The following is a 19,725-nucleotide window of genomic DNA, read 5'->3' as shown; positions in this document are numbered from 1 at the left end:
CCTATTGCAAACAACATGGACATAAGAACCAGTTTATGTGGCAGACACTCCTCAAAACCTGATGCACAATGTTCTGTCTGTGTATGTTGCCTATGTGGCAGATGGAATGAATGACTATGATAGACGGATGGATGAGTGGTTGGGTGTGTATATCCATCTGCTGTTAATAACCATTCTCTTGTCAATATGCCATAGCACATTTACATTTTATTAGGAAACTCTATATTCTGTCTTCTTTTATGAATACACAAAGTTTTCCCCTTTCTATTCTTATTAAGAATAGAAGGCTCATGAAGGCTAAATTATATTTGTCTTTGTGTACCCCTTCTCCCAAAATCCAACATCTCATACAATACATGCTTAAAATATTTGAAAGTAGTATGTTGAACATGGGGAAAGACATACTGCTTAGTGCGGTGGTTTTCAATCTTCCTAATTCTGTGGTCCTTTAATACAGTTCTTCGTGTTGTGGGGAAACTCCCAACCATAAAATTATTTTTGGCGTATCATCAGTGTAATTTCGCTACTGCTATAAATCATAGTCTATATCTGTATTTTACAATGGTTTTAGGTCCTGCCCCCCACCCCCCGAAAATGGGTTGCAACCCACAGATTGAGAATTGCTGGCTTATATAATGCATTTAATGGCCATGGCTGAGATTGCACCCATTGTTGAGATTGGTTCCCCAAACCAAGCTCTCAGATTGGACAGTCAGGCTTTTGCCAGAGATAATGAAGCCCGTTATTCTGCAAGACTCCACTCAGGCATCATCTCCTCTTGCTGTGAGGACATTCCCATCTTCAAACTGTACCCCCAAATCCTGGACCTTCCCTCTCACTGCTGAACACACTTCTCACCATTCAACTGTAGTTTCCTTGGGCATCTCCAGGAGCACATGAGTCAGCTTTCTTGCTCTCAGCAACCTGCCAACCCTAGAATACTATTTGACAAACAGCTGCCTCTCAGGGGCAGGAGGTCTAGTATTTTATTTTACAGAGACTCAGCCAACATTATGAATTTTATTATTATGTACCACATGCAGTCACTGGGAATAAACAGAGATTCACTGTCCTTCCTGTAGGGGACTAGAACTTGTCCCATCGTCAGACAAACTCATAGTGCAACATCAGCTCTGTTGCTTACTTGAGCTATGATCTTAAAGAAACATCTTGCCCTCTCTATGCTGATTTCCCCATGCCTCCCTCCCACTGTAGGATTCCAACGCCTACCCTGCAGTGTATTGTGGGAATAAGATTACACAAATCAAGAACCTGACAGTTTCTGGAAATTGGTTCTTGGTATATAATGATAGTAATTATAAGTATCACATTATGAGTCCGTGTAAAAGTAAATCTTGAGATCAACATTTTAACTACTACATATATAATAATTAGATTTTTTTTAAACCATGGTGAAAAGTTAATCCAGGAACAGGATTCATACAGACACAGTCCACATATTTGGGGCGGCAGTTATTTACCCGAGCTGCCAGTCAGGAACCCTGATGTAACTGTCATGGCAACAGAGAGGAATACTCAGGACATATTGATTCATAGAAAAACAGACAATATATGACACAAGAGGTAAGATTACAGACCCAGTATGATTTCTTCTTTGTGGTGTTCCAAGGAGACTGAGAAAAACCAGCAAGGAGGAAAGATGGTCTTTCCTCTCAACATTAAATATTAAAGCAATTCGATAAGAACACTACCTCTCAGGAATTCTTCTGCGAGCCTTTCTCAGTCCTCATGCCTCCCTGACAATGTAAGTGGTATACATACCCTCTGTCAAGAAAAACCTATACTGGCCCAGCCCTCAATAAGACACTAATGTCTGTCTGCCCATGCAAACAAACCTTATCACCTTCAAAGAACAGTAAATCAAAATATTCTCTAGAAAACTCATGTTTTCATGGTGTGTGTGTGTGTGTGTGTGTGTGTGTGTGTGTGTGTGTGTGTGTGTGTAGAGGGAGGAGGGAAAGAGACACAGATAGAGGGAGGGGGAGACAAGTGAGGAAAGATAGCATTCCAGCATGGAATGACCTCAGAAGCATTGTAAGACAAGTCATTAAAAATGCAACATGCAAGTCCCTCTGCTGCAGATGCAGAAAGGTTATTGAAGTCGAAATGATCACTTGGGATCAATGTAAGAAATCCAGCTTCATAGAAATAGGGACTAGCAGGTGATTTGCCCAAACCACAGCATTTGTATTCTCTCTAAACCCAAGCATTTTTTGTGCAATGGCTAACATTTCTTGAATGTCATAAGCCTCCCTGGCCATAAGATGCAGCCATTTTGAAGGACATCTGATTGGGAATACACAGAAGGAGTTTTGTTTTCAAGTGTCCCAAGTTCAGAACTGAATTGAACTAATCTGACTTTTAGGTTAAGAGCTCCCAAACATGGAGTTTACAAGACCAATTCTTACATCACGGGATGAAAATGTTTCCTAACACATTCTTTCCACACTGATTTCACAGATCTCTCTCCCAGGGTTAGGTGCGTGTGTAAAGTTAAACTCTATATTTAGTCATTTCTGACAGCATCTTGAATTCTTCAGGCTTAACAGGTAATATATAAATAGGTAAATACTGCTTAAATGGGCTCTGATTCAGCCTCACAACAGCATGGAGTAAGAGGAACCTGACCCACTTGTCTAAGTAGGAACAACAAGAAAGACGGGCAAGATCTCTCAGGACAGTCATCTGGGGACAAGGGAGCTAAGGCACAAGATGGGGACACATGAGTGGAGACCTGTAATCTGCATGCATTGAGGGCTTCTAAAACAGGAGGTCAAGAAATAAGGCAGGATACCAGGGAGAAGAGGATTCTACAGAGAGAAACCTCCAAGGAGGTCACAGAACAAGGGACTCAACTGTCTACTGATCTACGTATACATACAAGGGACTGTCTGATGCTAAGGGACGAATGCCTGAAAATATTAAGAAAGAACAATACCCAGTGATCACAGGGCTAAACCATTTTTCTGCTTCCACACACAGGTCAGAGCTGTAAAGCTCATACTATGTGAGGCATGTGTTGGGTGAACACTGTGAGGGGGCTTTCGTGCCCTGATAGTGGGGGCTGTGGTCCCAGGGAGAAATGCTGCCTATGAAAAAAAAAAAAAACAAGCTCTTTCCACATATCTGAACTCTACCCCTACAAAAAGCTGAAAAGGACTTTAGGGAATGCAAAAGTTTTGAGTATTCAACAAGGTAAAACTCTGACCCCAAAATTTCAATTATATTTCAATAAAGAGAAATGTAAAAAGAAGATTCACTAGGAATGGGGAAATCACCCTATCAGAATTGTCCCCAGGACTGACAAAGAACATTGGCACAAAGGCTATTGTGATTGCTTTAATCCGATTGCATACAGTCAACAGAGTAAGCATCAGTCATGTTGTGTGTAGTGACGGCAGGGTGCAACCGAGATCCAAACCATACTACCAGGTAATCCTCAAAAGTCAAGACAAGAAAAATGGGCAACAGAAGATTGGGTATCAATGGAAGATTACAAATCACAGAATAAAGGTAATGAGCTTGTAGATATGACGGAAACCAACTCAAGAGAACTGTCAAAGTATTAAAGTACCGAGCTTACTCCAAACCTACAATTTGAGCATGCATCTGCTATGGCTTAGTTGTGGTTTGAGTACATCTCCTAAAAGTTCACATGTTAGAACTAGTCCTAGTGCAGCCCAATGAAAGAGAGCACAGTCCAGTGTGAGGTCACTGGAGGTTACCATTGTAAGTGATTAACTAAGTTCTCCAACTAGCTCAGAGTGACCTATGAAAAAAGAGTGTGCACTTCTGGTCTCTCATGTCATCTTTACCTCCACAAAAACAAACAAAACAAACCAACCAACCAAACAAACAAAAAAACAAACAAACCCCACCTTCTTTCCTCAGTTACAGCAAGGGAAAACAGACTAATACATTGTAGAAGTTAAATCAGGCCAGTGGTTCTGAGGCTAAAATGTACTATGTAGTTGGGGATCAATTCAATACCCTAAAAGTAAGCTACTTGTTTTCTGTTCATAAAGTCGTGTGGATTTATTAGTGTTTCGTATTGTATTTTTGCTGGATATATGCATTGTTCATAAGATCTATTACTGGTGTAGATCCTTAAATTAGGACTGATAAAACATGTTACATTTCAGTTTTAACAGACAAGTTTTTTAAATTCTTTTTGAATACTTTTATTTAGTTATTGTGTGTGTGTGTGTGTGTGTGTGTGTGTGTGTGTGTGTACATGTGTGTGCATGTGCACAGGTGTAGGAGTTGGTGCTGTACTTTTGCATGTGGGTCCTGGGGACGGAACTCAGGCCTTTAAAGATGGCACTCAGTGACTTTAAAATCCGACCCACCTCACTGGCTTCCATCAAGGACTCATATTCGTAAATTTAAAATCTACCCTTTAATCAACCATCATTCGCAGCTCTCATTTTCTGCTTTTGAATATGCAGGATTCCAGAAAATATTCACATTCAAGATTTTTATGACTATACATGAATATAAATCCCACATATTGAACTTTCCTTAAATGTGTCCCTGTAGTAGCTAAGACATAGTATACTCTTAAACAATTTAAATTTGATGATTTATAAGCCAGATGGCATTAATATCTAAATGTAGCATCATCAATTCAGGTATTTTTGACATAAATCATAGGGTCACCTTCTCTTTTACATTGTTAACTTACCCAGCAGATACCTGGAAACAACAACTGTAAGACACAGTCATCAAACACCTATAATCTAGGGTCAGGTAAATGAAAACTAGTTTTACACATGTATACTCAAGTAAGGACAAACCCGTAAGAGCAGAAGTGAATGGGTGATGGGGAGAGGGCTGAGGGAAATACAAGACACACAGCATCGATATTAGAATGGCTATTCCATATGAGATGGCTACTCCAGCTTGGTTCTTAGGACCATTTGCTTGAAAAATTGTTTTTCAGCTTTTTACTCTAAGGTAGAGTCTATCTTTGTTACTGAGGTGGGTTTCCTGTATGCAGCAAAATGCTGGGTCCTGTTTATGTATCCAGTCTAAAAAGACATTAGCCTATGTCTTTTTATTGGGGAGTTGAGTCCATTGATCTTAAGAGATATTAAGGAGAGGAGATTGTTGTTTCCTGTTATTTTTGTTAATAGCAGTGGTATTGTTTGTGTGGTTATCTTCTTTTGGATTTGCTGGAAGAGGATTACTTTCTTGCTCTTTCTAGGGTATAATTTCCCTCCTTGTATTGGAGCTTTCCCGCTATTATCCTTTGCAGTGCTGGTTTGTAAAAGGTGTTGTATAAATTTGGTTTTGTCATAGAATATCTTGATTTCTCCATCAATGGTAATTGAGAGTTTTGCTAGGTATAGTAGCCTGGGCTGGCATTTGTGTTCTCTTAGGGTCTGTATGACATCTGTCCAGAATTTTCTCGCTTTTATAGTATCTGGTGAGAAGTCTGGTATAATTCTGATAGGTCTGCCTTTATATGTTACTTGGCCTTTTCCCCTTACTGCATTTAATATTCTTTCTTTGTTTTGTGCACTTGGTGTTTTGATAATTATGTGACAGGAGGTAATTCTTTTCTGCTCTAGTCTATTTGGTGTTCTGTAGGTTTCTTATATGTTTATTGGCATCTCATTCTTTAGATTAGGGAAGTTTTCTTCTAAAATTTTGTTGAAGATATTTATTGGCCCTTTAAGTTGTGAATCTTCACTCTCATCTATACCTATTATCTTTAGGTTTGGTCTTCTCATTGTGTCCTGGATTTCCTGGATGTCATGTGTTAAGAACTTTTTGCATTTTGCGTTTTCTTTGACAGTTGTGTCAATATTTTCTATGGTATCTTCTCCACCTGAGATTCTCTCTTCTAGCTCTTGTATTCTGTTGGTGATGCTTGCGTCTATGACTCCTGATTTCTTTCCTAGGTTTTCTATCTCCAGGGTAGTCTCCTTTTGTGATTTCTTTATTGTTTCTACTTCCATTTTTATGTCCTGGATGATTTTGTTCAATTCCTTCACCTGTTTGGTTGTGTTCTCTTGTAATTCTTTAAGAGATTTTTGTGTTTCCTCTTTAAGGGCTTCTACTTGTTTACCTGTGTTCTCCTCAAATTCTTTGAGAGTATTATTTATGTCCTTCTTAAAGTCCTCTATCATCATCATTAGAAGCGATTTTAAATCTGAATCCTGATTTATTGGTGATATGGGAAATTCAGGACTTTCTAGTGTGGGAGAACTAGGTTGTAATGATGCCAAGTACCCTGGGTTGCTGATGCTCATGTTCTTGTGCTTGCCTTTCACCATCTCGATCTCCTTAGTGCTACCTGCCCTGTCTATGATTGGATCCTGTCTTTCCTATTATCTTGGTTGTATCAGAACTGTGTGGGGTGGGTGTTACTTCTAGGGTTAGAGCTGAGGCCTAAGATCTGCTCAGTGCTTGGGCGCAGACCTGAAGAAACCAGTGCTCCGGGCCAGGAGTAAATTCCTGGGTCCTAGTGGGTCCTAGTTACGCCCTGCTTGGGCAAGAGGCTTCTTAAAAACAAGACAAAACTACAACAAAACACATGTGAGAAGATATCCACATTATAACCCAGCTGTGCCTCTTCTGAAAATATTGGTAAAGGACTCCACCACAGGAAATTTGCACATCCATGTTTATTGCAGTTTTATTCAGAAAGAAAAACAAGGAATCAGTCTGGATTAATTGATAAATTGATAATGAGAATGTTTTATATATATATACGTATATATATGCCACACATATTATTTATTATATAAATATTATTGATAATTAATAATAAATAATATATTATACACATATATACATAATTACATATATGTGATTATATATATATATAACACACATATATTATTTAGTATTTATTATATCATTCAACTATGTGAAGAGAAATTTATTAAATTTACAGGAAAATTATTACTTTAATTAATTTATTTATGTATTTGTGTATTTATGTATTTGTGTGTGAGAGATGAATTTATAAGTTTGTGTGGGTGCATGTGCATTTATAAGTAGATACATGTACAAACCTGAGTACATCTGGTGTCTTCCATAGTCATTATCTGGGTTAATTTTGGAGATTGGTTCTCCCATTGAACCTGAAGCTTATTTTATCTGCTAGGCTTCCTGACCCATGAGCTCCAGGTGTCCACCCATGTCTGCCCAACCCAGTCCCGAGGTTACAGACAAGTGCCAAATGGTCCAGCTTTTACAGGGGTGATTTTACAAGAGTGTATGCTCACACTGTTGGCACACTCCCTGACTGAGCCTTTTCCCCAGCCTTACTTAGCACTGTCAATTATTATATTAAATAAGGTAACCTAGGCTCAGAAAGACAGACACTGTATGCTCTTTCTCATGGGTCTTGGCTTTTAATCTTTGTAGTACGAGTTTATGTGGGTGTGTGTAGCGTTCATGAAACTAGAAAGGTGATCGAGGGAGGGAATAAAGTAGCTTTAAGGAGGAGTAGGAGGAAAGGGTATTAGAGAACAGAGAGAGGATACAGTTGTTGGATGGGGAAGAAAGATCAGCCAAAAGAAATTACATACAAAGTACCAATGATAAATCCATCACTATGTGTGCCCATTTAAAATCCAAACAGGGGCTGGAGAGATGGCTCAGTGGTTAAGAGCACTGACTGCTCTTCCAGAGGTCCTGAGTTCAATTCCCAGCAACCACATGGTGGCTCACAGCCATCTGTAATGAGATCTTCTGGTGTGTCTGAAGACAGTGACAGTGTACTCACACACATAAAATAAATCTTAAAAATAAATAGAAATAAATAAAAAAAATAAAATCCAAACAGATAAAGAAAACACTAATAAGGGAGAATGGCTCAAAGAGAAAAGTCCGAGACAGGAAAAGACTCATCAGTGGGAACTGAGACCTGTCACTGTGCTGCAGTGCTGCGGTGGTGAGTGCACTAAGCTGTGGGGAAAACAATATGCAAGGATGGATAAGGTTTTCAGACTCAGTGTGTCCACCTAAAGAACGCTGGCTCCTGTTATGTTGTCACAAAATGGAGGGCCCAATGGGAAGGCTCTACAGGGACAGTCTTCACAGGCAGGCCTGCTGATCTGAGTTTGGTCCCCACATCCCACAAGGTGGCAGGAGAGAACTGACTCCTGAGAATTGTCCTCTGACCTGCAAAGGCACACTAACTGTAAACCTTAATAAGTGGTGGGGAACTTACCGGTTACATGAACAACCTTCTTTTAGAAAATCCAGAGTTCCAAAGCATTCCTTTTCCAATCCCAAACTAATCCCCTGATCAAAATACTTAACTCAATGATCTTAGTCTTAATTCAAGATTAAGGACAGTGTTTTGTACTTCTTCCCCTCTGTCCCATCTAGTAATCCCATGATGACATAGTAAAGGCTAAATCTTCCTTTACAGCACTAGTACACTCATCGAGGCCCTGCTATCTGCTTTAGATTGTATGCTGCGTGTGTGCACGTGCGTGTATGTATTCTACATCATTCTGGAATCTCTTTTGGAAGACAAGTAGGCATGCAGATGAAAATGTAAATTATAGCCTTGAAGAGCGAGTTGAGTGCCACTGCATTTATAATAGTACTATACAAGTCGAGTAAGAGAAAGGCTGCTATGAGCTGGTGTTGGGAAAGAAACATCTATGCAGCTGGTAGATATAAATCAGGGCTTGAAGATTCTGACAGGCAGAGAGATGAGCCTTGGAAACGCCTGAGTTCAACCATGGCTATGCATCTCAGGAGAGCCAGGGGCTCATGACAACGATTTAATGAGCAGAATCTCCAATTCTGCTCTTCCTTGCCTTCAGTTTGGCCATGACTAGCATGTACGTGGTTTTTTTTTTTTTTTTTTTTTTTCCTTCCTTGAATTTCCTTCATTAACTTCTTTAATTACACTGCATAGGCACAAGCCTCTGTAATCATACCCCATTTCAATTGTTGGCAATCTCCAGGTCTCTCCACACTCTTAGCACCTGTTCAGATTTTGGGCCCCACTTATGAAGAACCTCCCGTCAGCGCGCTCCTCCTCCACGCCACCTCTTCCCCTGTTGTGTTCATGGTTTTCTAACACTCTGCATATCAGGACAGACCGCTGCTCTCCGTCAAAAACCCAGATCATCCAACACCATTCATTACCTCCTGCATCTTCCGCGCTTAACTTGCCATTCATCCCACACAAACTGGCTCTAAGATCTTCACCAGCAGAGTACACCTCACCCTCCTCTGGGGCTTCCTTGGTTCAAAGTCATTTGTGCTCAGGACTCTAAATCATAATTTACTGCTTGGAAACCATCAATCTACAACAGCAAAGAAAAGCACTGGCTGCCATTAAAGAGCAAGGCAATCTGCTTCTAGATAAATGTTCACTTAAATTCCCTACATATTTGTTTTCCAGTGGCATCAGGGAATATGGAAAGAGAAAGGGGAAGGGAAAAGGAAGAAGAAAGGAGAGGGAGAATGACAGGCAAAGAGGAAGAGGAATGGCGTCTGCTGAACGACTCATGCCTGAGCAGCCCAGAGGAGGTGCTTGTGAAATGGAAGCTGAAGAGTAAGTAGTACTGTGTTCACCCTGGAAGGAATCAACAATCCAAGAGCAAGCAGATCTGTGTGACCTTCAAAAGACATTTCGTCTTAGTAGAAATAAAGCATGAACTTACCGCTGGAGAAAACCTGAAGTTTCTCCTGAGACTCAGATATTAGGTCTATATGTTTCAGAAACCTAACAGCGCCTGTCTTTAAAGATCACCTGGTAATTAGCCAACTCGCAAATTCTAAATAAGGTACTGTGTCTTGGGTGTAGAGCACACTGTGACTGTAGTGTGTAGTGACTAGAGCTAAAGAGAGAGAGAGAGAGAGAGAGAGAGAGAGAGAGAGAGAGAGAGAGAGAGAGAAGCACTCGGGCCTGGGCAAACAGCTCAGTGTTTAAAGTGCTTATTATTCATGCACAGGAACCCAAATATATTCCCCAGAACTCATAGAAAAGGCTCACAGTGTTAGCAGAGACAGGAGACTCTCTGGAATTGCTAGTCAGTAAGCCCAACCCAATCAGTTACACCGGAAGTCCTAGCGAGAAACCTAAACTGGAAAGAGCCAGGTAAATGGCAGTGAGAATGAGAAGTGAAGTTGTCTTCCGGGCTGCACACAAGTGTGCACACACGTAGGTATGCACCTCCACCCCTCCCACCACAAAGACGCTTGTCTGTGGCTCAGTGGTAGAAAGCACACTTTCGGAACCCTATTCTTACTGACTTCACTTTCCCCTTACGCTAATGCTTTGTTCATTCAGAGATGACAGGCAGTTACCATGGAGTAACAACCCCAAGGTCAGACCTAAATTCTTCCACTTCCAGCAAATGCCGGCGCCTTCCCAGTTGTACACAGGAGGTGCCCCAGTCTCTTCAGTATTAAGCTGGACTTTTATGTCAAGTGTTGTCCAAAGGGATAAATAAAACTTTACCAGTAATGATAAGGTCCACTAACTTCACACTTTTCCGTGAACAGTGAAAGCCAGCACAATTTAAGAGTAAAGAATTACCTAAAGCAGTAGAGGAATACCATGGGCCAAATATATGTGTTTTAGGGGCGCTCTATCCAGAGAAACTGCAGAAACCGATCTGTTAACAAGTGACATTTAAATTAGATCTCAAAGCAAAGATGAAGACATAATAATATCTAAATGATACCTATATATCTATCATCTATATATCCATCTGTCATTTATCTATCATTAGGTAGGTAGGTAGATGATAGATAGATAGATAGATAGATAGATAGATAGATAGATAGATAGACAGATAATACTGACATAATATAGATAGATGTATTTAATAGACAGTAACAGAGATGTACTGAGCCTGGATTATTTGCCAGGCTATATAGATCTTGATTTTCTTCTATGACCACCATTTAAAGATGGTGAAAATGAAGAAGACAGTTAAAGTGACATGCCAGAGTGTCCAAGAGACCCTGACTCAAAAAAATAAGATGGATGATGTCCCTGAAGTAAAAAAGTCCCTGACATTTGAGGTTGCCTCCTGGCCTCCACACATACCGACAAACACGTACATACAACCAGCCCCCACACATACAATTCAAATGCAAACGCCCATGGGAGATTTAGTTTCCTCCATAAGAAAATGCATTTCCTAAGAACGGAGAAGATTAATACATTCAATTAATAATGTGATGACTTGAGAAAGAGACACTTGAGTGACCCTTACCCAGATTTCTAATAAGGACAGGATGCTAACAGTGAAAGGACCATTTAGAAAGCTGATTTCCTTTTCATCGTGCCTGGTAAGTGTTTACTTAATTCACATCCTGTGTGACCCTATGGGAAAATTTTTAACTACTGCTGGGGAAATCCCATAGGGTTACACAGGATGTGAATTGGGCCTGTACTGAACTACCTTCAGCTTGAAAAATAAACTCAGCTAGGTGAGTTTCACTTTCTGTTTGTCATAAATTCCACATTCTGCCTCCTGAGTTCACGTTCACAGAGTGTCAGCCTCTCTGGATGGCAGGTCAAACAGAAGGCCAATGTTCTCACTGGCTTTTAAAAAGAAACTTTTAAAAAGAGTATTCCTGTTCTACACAGGACATAATGCTTTGGGCACAAGAGGCAAATGAGTGCTGTCAATCAAAGCCAGCCCAATGGAGCAGTCCCAGAGTGCTCCTGCATTGCTCCTGCATACCTGCACTACACACAGTTCAGCTGCCCTTTTCCATTTCCTGTGGAGAGTGCACAACATACCACTTCCCCTATAGAAAGAAAGAAAAAAAAAAAAAAAGCAGCCCAACTTACTTGCTGATGGAAACAGTGTCATACTTTCCACTGGCCAAGCTTGAAACCATTACTGATTTAACCTTCATTAATTTTTCCACGACGATTTGCAGAAATGCCAGGAAGCAGCTGTATGAAGACTGATTAATTATCCTTATCGTGGCTACTTCGCCAGGCACTTGTGCCCCGCTCTTATTGATATGTGTATGTGTAGAAATACCTAAATATATATTCTAGCGTGAAAATTAAAGTCAGCCCTTTCCTCTATTGGTTGAGATGGGTGGTATGGGGTGTGTTACACTGAAAAAAAAAATCTAGATTGATCTGCCATGTCTTTCAACGGCCCAAATCGTCTGGATCTGGAGGCAACCCCATGCAATTTGGGACAGTAGCCATGAAGGAAAAGATTGCTTCCTGCCGATTACTCAGATCTGTTCAAACAGACGCTAATGGATTCATGTCTTAGAGCAACACTGCATGTATTAGTCAATCACAGAGGCTCGAATTCACTTCCGAAATGTGAATTAGAAAATCAAATGCCCTTTCTCTACTTTTTTTTTCAACTTTTCTTTCCTCCCTCATCATTTTAGTTTGCACTGTACCATCTGTCTCACCCTGACAAAGAATACGCCCCGCATGCCTGGCACAGACAAGGGTGCAGCACACCTCACGGCCCCACGTGTCGACCGGCGAGCATCTCTCAAGCAGGTTCACCACCCAGCCTGGCCATCTGGGTGACTGGTTCTAGCAAACCTGGCTTCTCAGCCAGAACTAGTCAAGAAGATACGCTGGTAAACTTACTTTCCTCTAACACACAGGAATGTAGACAGGAATGTCAGCGTGCATGCACCTACTACACGGCCAACCAGAAAGCTGCCGTAGCAAAGGCTTGTCACATCCCTGAAATACAGGCTTTGAACCAAATGACAATAGTATCTTTTGGAGTGACCAGGAAAATCCCTCCTAAGACTACATTAACAACACCACAAACTGTCCAAAGATTCCCTTCTTACAGACACACTCGTTCTCCAATCCAAAGAAACCCTAGTGTACAGCACTGATATAATAACGAGAGACATGCGGCATCCAGAATCAAGTCATGGGGATTTAAGCCAGAATATCAGCTTTGAATCACATCCCACATTCAATGAACAAGTCACAGCATCATCTGAGCTAACTAACTTCTCTGTGCCTCAGTTTTCTAATCTGTTAAATGGGGATAAAGGTAACGGTTCCATAGAATTACTTAGTGCTCTAAAGCGGTACCACTAACCACCTTTAAAGTGCTCTGAATTGGCCACCTTTACCAGGTTCTTAGGTCTGTATTTTTCAGTTGATGTTTGTGACATAGATTCATCTAAAAGTCAGAGAGAAATAACACGGGAAGAGTTCCTGAATTCATTCAAGAAAGCTCATTGTATCGTTGAAAAAAAATGGGTCAACCATAAGGGAAAACTTGCATAGTTTTAAATATACCCATTAAAACTGAACCAAATAATCTGGGGTTAATAATCTGGTTTGTTGTTGTATTTATTTATTTATTTATTTACTTATTTACTTATTTATTTGTAGGATAAGCGTGTGATGCTGAGTGACACTGCTCAAGACTGCCACAGCTCGTCACCACTGCCAGGCCTAGAAAGTGCAGGTAGGAGGAAACATGAAGACCATCTGGGCATGTACTTCATCATAGTCAAATACTTACTGATAAAGACAAAGGTGCCATTTATTGGTGTGAAAATCTGGGGTGAGGTGGCAGAAGGTCCCACAGTGAAGAAAGGAAAGTCTCTGACTTCCTCTTCTACCATATGACTTTAAGTAACTACCAAGCCCTAAGGTCTTATGTTTTATGGTACAACATGGGACTTTGTGTGGCCTAGGACTTCCCCATCCTCTTGTTGCCATGACCATCTTTCTGCACCCCCACAGACAAGAGTCAAAGAGAGAAAGAAAACCATTCCTACCCTCTCCAACCAATGGATTTCTAGAAGAATCCTTTCAATACCTATGAAAGTGAACAAGAGTATTTATTGATAAGGAAGTGAATTGATGACACCAAGACTTCAGTAGAGACCCAGGAAGAACACCCAGAAGAGGGTTTTGTCCCTATTTCTCTGAGTTCTCCTTGTCTGCCTACTTCCCTGGGAGTTCCAGTGTCATGGAGGGAGAAGAGACACAGGAGAAAGGGAGGGCAGGATGTTGCTGAGCTCACCCGGGAACATTCATTTGTTACTATCTATTGTGCCTTTACGAGAATTAAGAGGAAAAACCAACCAATCAATCCCTACCCCAAATGAGTGAATGAGTGCATGAATGAATAAATGAATGAATGAATGAATGAATGAATGGACAATGCTCCAGATATACACATGAAATCAGTTCTGTTCTCTTTCCCTATCTGATGTCTATGGGCCCTGCAGGGCATAATACTTTTAACTACACAACAGAAAAAGAAAAACTAGACTATTTTTTTCAATTTATTATGAGATAACCACATCACGAATATAAGAGAAGTTTAAAGTCTTTGTTAGCAATTGCGAACAAGAGATGGTCCGTGTCTGTTTGCATCATCTTGACTTGGTTATGTCATAAAGACATTTGGTGAACAGAGTGGGCTGTCAGCTATGACCTCAACTGACAGCAAAGCCATGGATGCTGCTATAGCTGCCTCCATCGGTTCTTACTCTAATAAAGCCGGGAGTACAAGCATGCAGCTTAGAGATTAGTGAGAGCTGGCTAACGAGAGTCCCGACCCTGGGATAATGAAAAGCTCGTTTTTTTGTTCCCCCTAGCTACATACGAGTTCTGTCCCTTCTTTCTCCATAGAGAATAGTCACAATGAGAAATAAAACCATTCCTCTCCTTTGCAACCATGAGAGAAAAACATTACTGGAAGTGGCCCTCTTTTTCCTTATGACAGAGAGGAAGGGAGGATTTACTGACTTGGAAATGGATTGCTGACATAAACAGGCCATCTCAGCATACAGGCAAGTACACATGTAGCAATGTTAACACCAATTAACTACAATTTTTGTTCCAGTCCCCACCTGCTCACACAGGACCTCTGGTCCCCTTGAAAAGTCCCAACTAAGTATTTCTAGGACTCCGACAAGGGAAACTTCGAAGAGCCCACAGGCAGTCTGACAGCCAGTCACAACACCATCTGCTGCTTCCTCCTTCCTGTGCCAGCTCCCCCTAGTGTCCTCAGGAAGATAGCCTCTGCTGCCTCTGCAGATGGTGCCCACAGCAAGAATGCTAATGCCCAGAGCCACACAGCCAACAGAGCCCCGCACCCAGGCAAGTTCTGTGCTCTGAGTCTCATGCTTTAGAAGGCCCACTCGCCATAAACACACACACACACACACACACACACACACACACACACACACACACACACACACACACTATATACAGTACACAAAATGTACTGAAACCACATGGCACCTTTATCACCAGCATCCAGGCCACCTATAATCTTAAACTATTAAACTACAAGTGTTTAGGCTCCCGGGGGGCGGGGGGGGATCCTTTTGCTTAATCTGTTTGCACCAATTTAAAAAAAAAATACTTGGAATGAATGCCCTGAAGGTTTGCAAGTTGTGACACTGAAGAGTGTGTAAGTAGACACCATTCCAAGTACACAGGTTCAAGCAGCCTAATGCTTCCATTAAAAGAAACACATAGTACCTAGCCATGGCCGTTAGCGTGAGCACAAAGGACCCCAGGTAACAAAGCACAGCCACACAAAGCATCTCTGCTCCTTACCCTCAGTGTTCTGTCTGATCCAAGGCGCCACAGTTGCTGAATTAATGCAGTATTTAGAACAATTTTGCAATTAAGCATTCTTCCTTAATCTGTTATTAGTAAAGATGTCGGCCACAGGAAGCATGATGTTAATTATTTATAGTCACGTATAAGTCGACATTTCACACTGAATCTGCACGGTGTTTCAGCTTTACTACAACAGCTTGAAACTTGGTTATATTTAAATTTAAACACACATACATATAGACACACTCTCTCTCTTAGTTGTCAGAATAATTTTTTAATTCACATGTACTTTATACATAAGCTTATGCTATTAGAAAAATTTTGGATTAAAATGCTTTATTTAGTGTAATGCAGACTTGCTTTTTAATGTATAATTTAGGATATTTACTAAAACAGCTTTTTATAAATAGTTTAAAAAGTTTTTAAATTCTCATGCTCTTATTTTTTTGATGAAATATTTGATAGTTTGTATAATTAGAGCATAATTACATTTTAGTTCTAAGTGTGTTTGCATATGCATTGTGTGTGTGTCTCTCTCTCTCTCTGTGTGTGTGTGGGGTGGTGTGTACTGCTGTGGGGCACAAGTGTATATGCATCACAGTTTGCATGTAGAGGTCAGAAGGCCACCTCAGGTATCATTCTTCACATTGCGCCTTGCGTAAGACAGATTCTTGGGTTTCCTGTTGATACATAAAGCTAGTTGGCTCTAAGGCTTCTAGATTCTTTTGGCTTTGTCACCCATCTCTTCACAGATATGCTGGGATTGCAAACATGGGGTACTGTGCCTCAATTTCATTCTCTGAGTCATCTTCCCACTCACCCCTGGTTGGAGACAGGGTTTTCTATAGCCCAGCTGGCTTCACACTCAATATGTGGCAGGGGGTGACCTTGAACTTCTGAGTGCACGAGCCACCATGTTTGGCTTATGTGGTGCCAAGAATGGAAGTTGGGCTTCCACACAGATAGGCATGCACTCTGACTAAGCTGCATTTCTGAAATCAGTTAACTCTTTAGGTCTCTGAGAATGAGTATAAGAGAGAACCTTGGTATATGTATCTTCTTATGTTCCAAAATATTAAAAGCACCCCACACTCACATACCACACACAACCTGAAAAGAGTCATTCTACTTAAAATTTAAAGCTTCAAAGAATGAAAAGTCAACAAGCCCATCAAGCTGACCCACATAAAACACACTAGCAGGATATTTCAAATTCTTTGATGAAGATTTAATTGCTGTTCAAAACAACAGGAAGGAGCCAGAAAACCATTCCCATCCCATGTACAACTTGAACAACTGAGAAGAAATCCCCAGCAACTCCATGGTCTTTATAGATAAAGATTTCATCTCTGCTTGAATTAGGAATGTCGGTGAGCCTTTACTTGAAACTTACACTTCATGCCTAACAAATCCTGGAAGCCAAGACTTTCTCCCCAGTTATGAATTCTTAAGAGCCAAACTAAGCTTGGCTTACATCCACTCTCCTCTTCCAACACTCAGAAAATAAGCTCCACCAGGGTTTTAATTTTTTCCCTTTATACCATGATCACTCAGCTGCAGACTGAGGAATTAAGGGGGCAACACATACGCCCCGCTTCTCTGGGCATCTACCACTGTTTTCTAGCCAGACACTAAACCACAGCTGATCCGAGAGAGGGAACATGTCCCAAGAGTCAGGGTGCAGGGAGTCTGCCGCTGGAGTCTGATAAAATTCTGATTTAGAGGCAAAAAGGAGGACTTCACTGAGCCCTCTTTCATCTCTGTTCCACTTCCTTCATCAAGGTTCTTGGCTGCCATGTGCTCTGTAGCTTTCACACCTCACACAGGTGCACCCCTCGGACTTATTAAAATGGGATCAGTACAAAGGCCATCCAGGATATACCAGACTTCCAAAAGCATTCTTTACTTAAACTCTGAGGACTAAATCTTGGACAAAGCATTTTAACAACTTAGTGAACACAGTGGATACTTTGAATCGAATTGTCTCTTACATTTCAAAAGATGAGGAAAGATATTTCTTAGCCATGTAGATTGAAAGACTGGTTCAAAATAATCTATATTAATTTTTGGTAAATTAATAATACAGCAGAGCTCTCTCTCCACTCACTCACTCCCAATGGGTTTCATTATATATCTTGGAAACCTCTAAAATTCTTCCCCTGTTTGAGACAAGAAAGCAGCCTAATGTTTCAGTTACATAAAAGATACAGTACATAGCTGTGGATGTTGGCATGAGCTTTTTGTCTCAAACACAGAAGGAGTTTTATAGGTTTGGAAGATACATAATGAAATCCAGTGTGTGTGTGTGTGTTCGTGTGCACGTGTACACATGCATGTCCTATGTAGGCCAATGCAGAGCCCACTAGACCTGGGTTTAGAAGAGCAGCCAGGAAACCATATCAACCCTCCTGCCTCTATCTCCTTCACAGTACTCGGGTTACATACCCAACTTACTACTCAGGGCTGGGGACTAAAATTTATGCATCCTCAGGCATGCAAAGCAAGTGATACTACTCACTGAGCCATCTTCCTAGCCCTGAAGCCCAGCATTCACACATGAAAACATAGAAACTTTTTATTACTGAGAATGATCCTCATATTATTTTATTTTATTAAATATGTAATTCTAAGTGTATCTCACTCTAATGACCATTATAGAAATATATATATACATATATACATATATATGTATATATATGTATATATACAAATATATATACGTATATATATATGTGTGTATATATATACATATATATATATATATATACATATATATATATATATATATATATATATATATATAGAGAGAGAGAGAGAGAGAGAGAGAGAGAGAGAGAGAGAGAGAGAGAACACTTCCAGACTTAATTCCCTTAGACATCTTCAGGCCTCAGAAATAATGTTATTATTAGTATAAACAATTGAAAATGCAATCTGCAGAAAATGTTAACTAATTGCATCTGTTCTGAAGAATAGTTCACGGTGCCAAGATTAAAATATATCAATAATTTCCATTTAAATTTTTCATCAGACGTCCAAAATGAATCAAACTTGTGCATATAAAATACAACACATGTAAAGCAGAAACAATAGGTGGTTATAATTCTAAGAAATATTTAGAATAAATTAATGAATATCATATATACACATCCATACATATATATACACGCACACAATGTGCGTTTATGTGTGTGTAGTTTTGTTTAATTTTGTTTTTGAGACAAAGAATCACTTTATCTCTAACTTGCTTAGAAACTGTTCTGTAGTAAAGGCTGACTTCAAACTCAGAGATATGCCTGTCTCTGTCTCCTGAGAACTGGAATTAAAAGAATATGCTGTCATGTTTGGCTTAGATGCACAAATGTGTGTGTGTGTGCGTGTGTGTGTGTATACATATGTATGCATACATACATATATATATAATTTTTTCATTTCTCTGTATGTGTGTGCATGTGTGTGTGTGTGTGTCCCTATGCATACCCACGCATTCACACACATGCCTAAGCAATCCAGAAGACAGCAGTGCATTCTCTGAAACTGTATTTAAAGGCATTTATGAGCTGCCTGACATAGGGGCTGGGAACTGAAGCCGGGTCCTCTGGAAGAGCAGGAAGATCTTTTGATAGCTAAACCATCTCTCGAGCCCCCTTCATTTTAAATTTTTCTTTGTAAACCAGTTCATTTCTAAATTCCAAGGGAAATCCTGAAAAAATGAAGCTTTCACTCTACATATTATACATGGTAGGATGTACCTTGAAAATAATGCTTCCTCAATTTTTTTTTTTTACAAATTTGGTTTTGTATATTTGACTTAGAAATGTCTTTTTTACCATCTGAATTTTTTAAAATGTCATTAATTTTTTAATTCTTAGCTCAGAAGTCACCTCCATTATGTATATGTTCAAGAAACTTAGGAATAAAAAGCTGGTATCCAGACTTTGTGAAGTTGCGTTTACAGCAAACCTCAGAGAAGAATTGTCAAGTAACCAAAGCACTTCAAGTCTTGTGTCTGTCATCTGGAAAAGGTTCAGCTCACAACATGCTGGTCACCCACACTTCACACGTGCTGACGTGCGAAGTAGAGCAGGAGCTCAGAGACATCCTTGGCTACACAGTGAGCTCAAGGCTATCCTAAGCTACATGAGAAGCAATGTAAGTGATGAAAG

General features: G+C 40.2%; 1 protein-coding gene across 7 annotated transcripts in view; it reads right to left on the bottom strand.

Moving 5' to 3' along the window:
- The window catches only part of Hivep2 (HIVEP zinc finger 2), a 185,104-nt gene that overhangs the window by 54,642 nt on the left and 110,737 nt on the right, over positions 1-19,725 (bottom strand). The gene's annotated exons all lie outside the window — the stretch shown is intronic.

The sequence above is a fragment of the Arvicanthis niloticus genome, chromosome 28 (genome assembly GCF_011762505.2).
Source record: "Arvicanthis niloticus isolate mArvNil1 chromosome 28, mArvNil1.pat.X, whole genome shotgun sequence".
In the NCBI taxonomy this organism is placed as follows: Eukaryota; Metazoa; Chordata; class Mammalia; order Rodentia; family Muridae; genus Arvicanthis; species Arvicanthis niloticus.
Note: the sequence above shows the minus strand (reverse complement) of the source record. Positions and strands in the feature narration are given on the sequence as shown.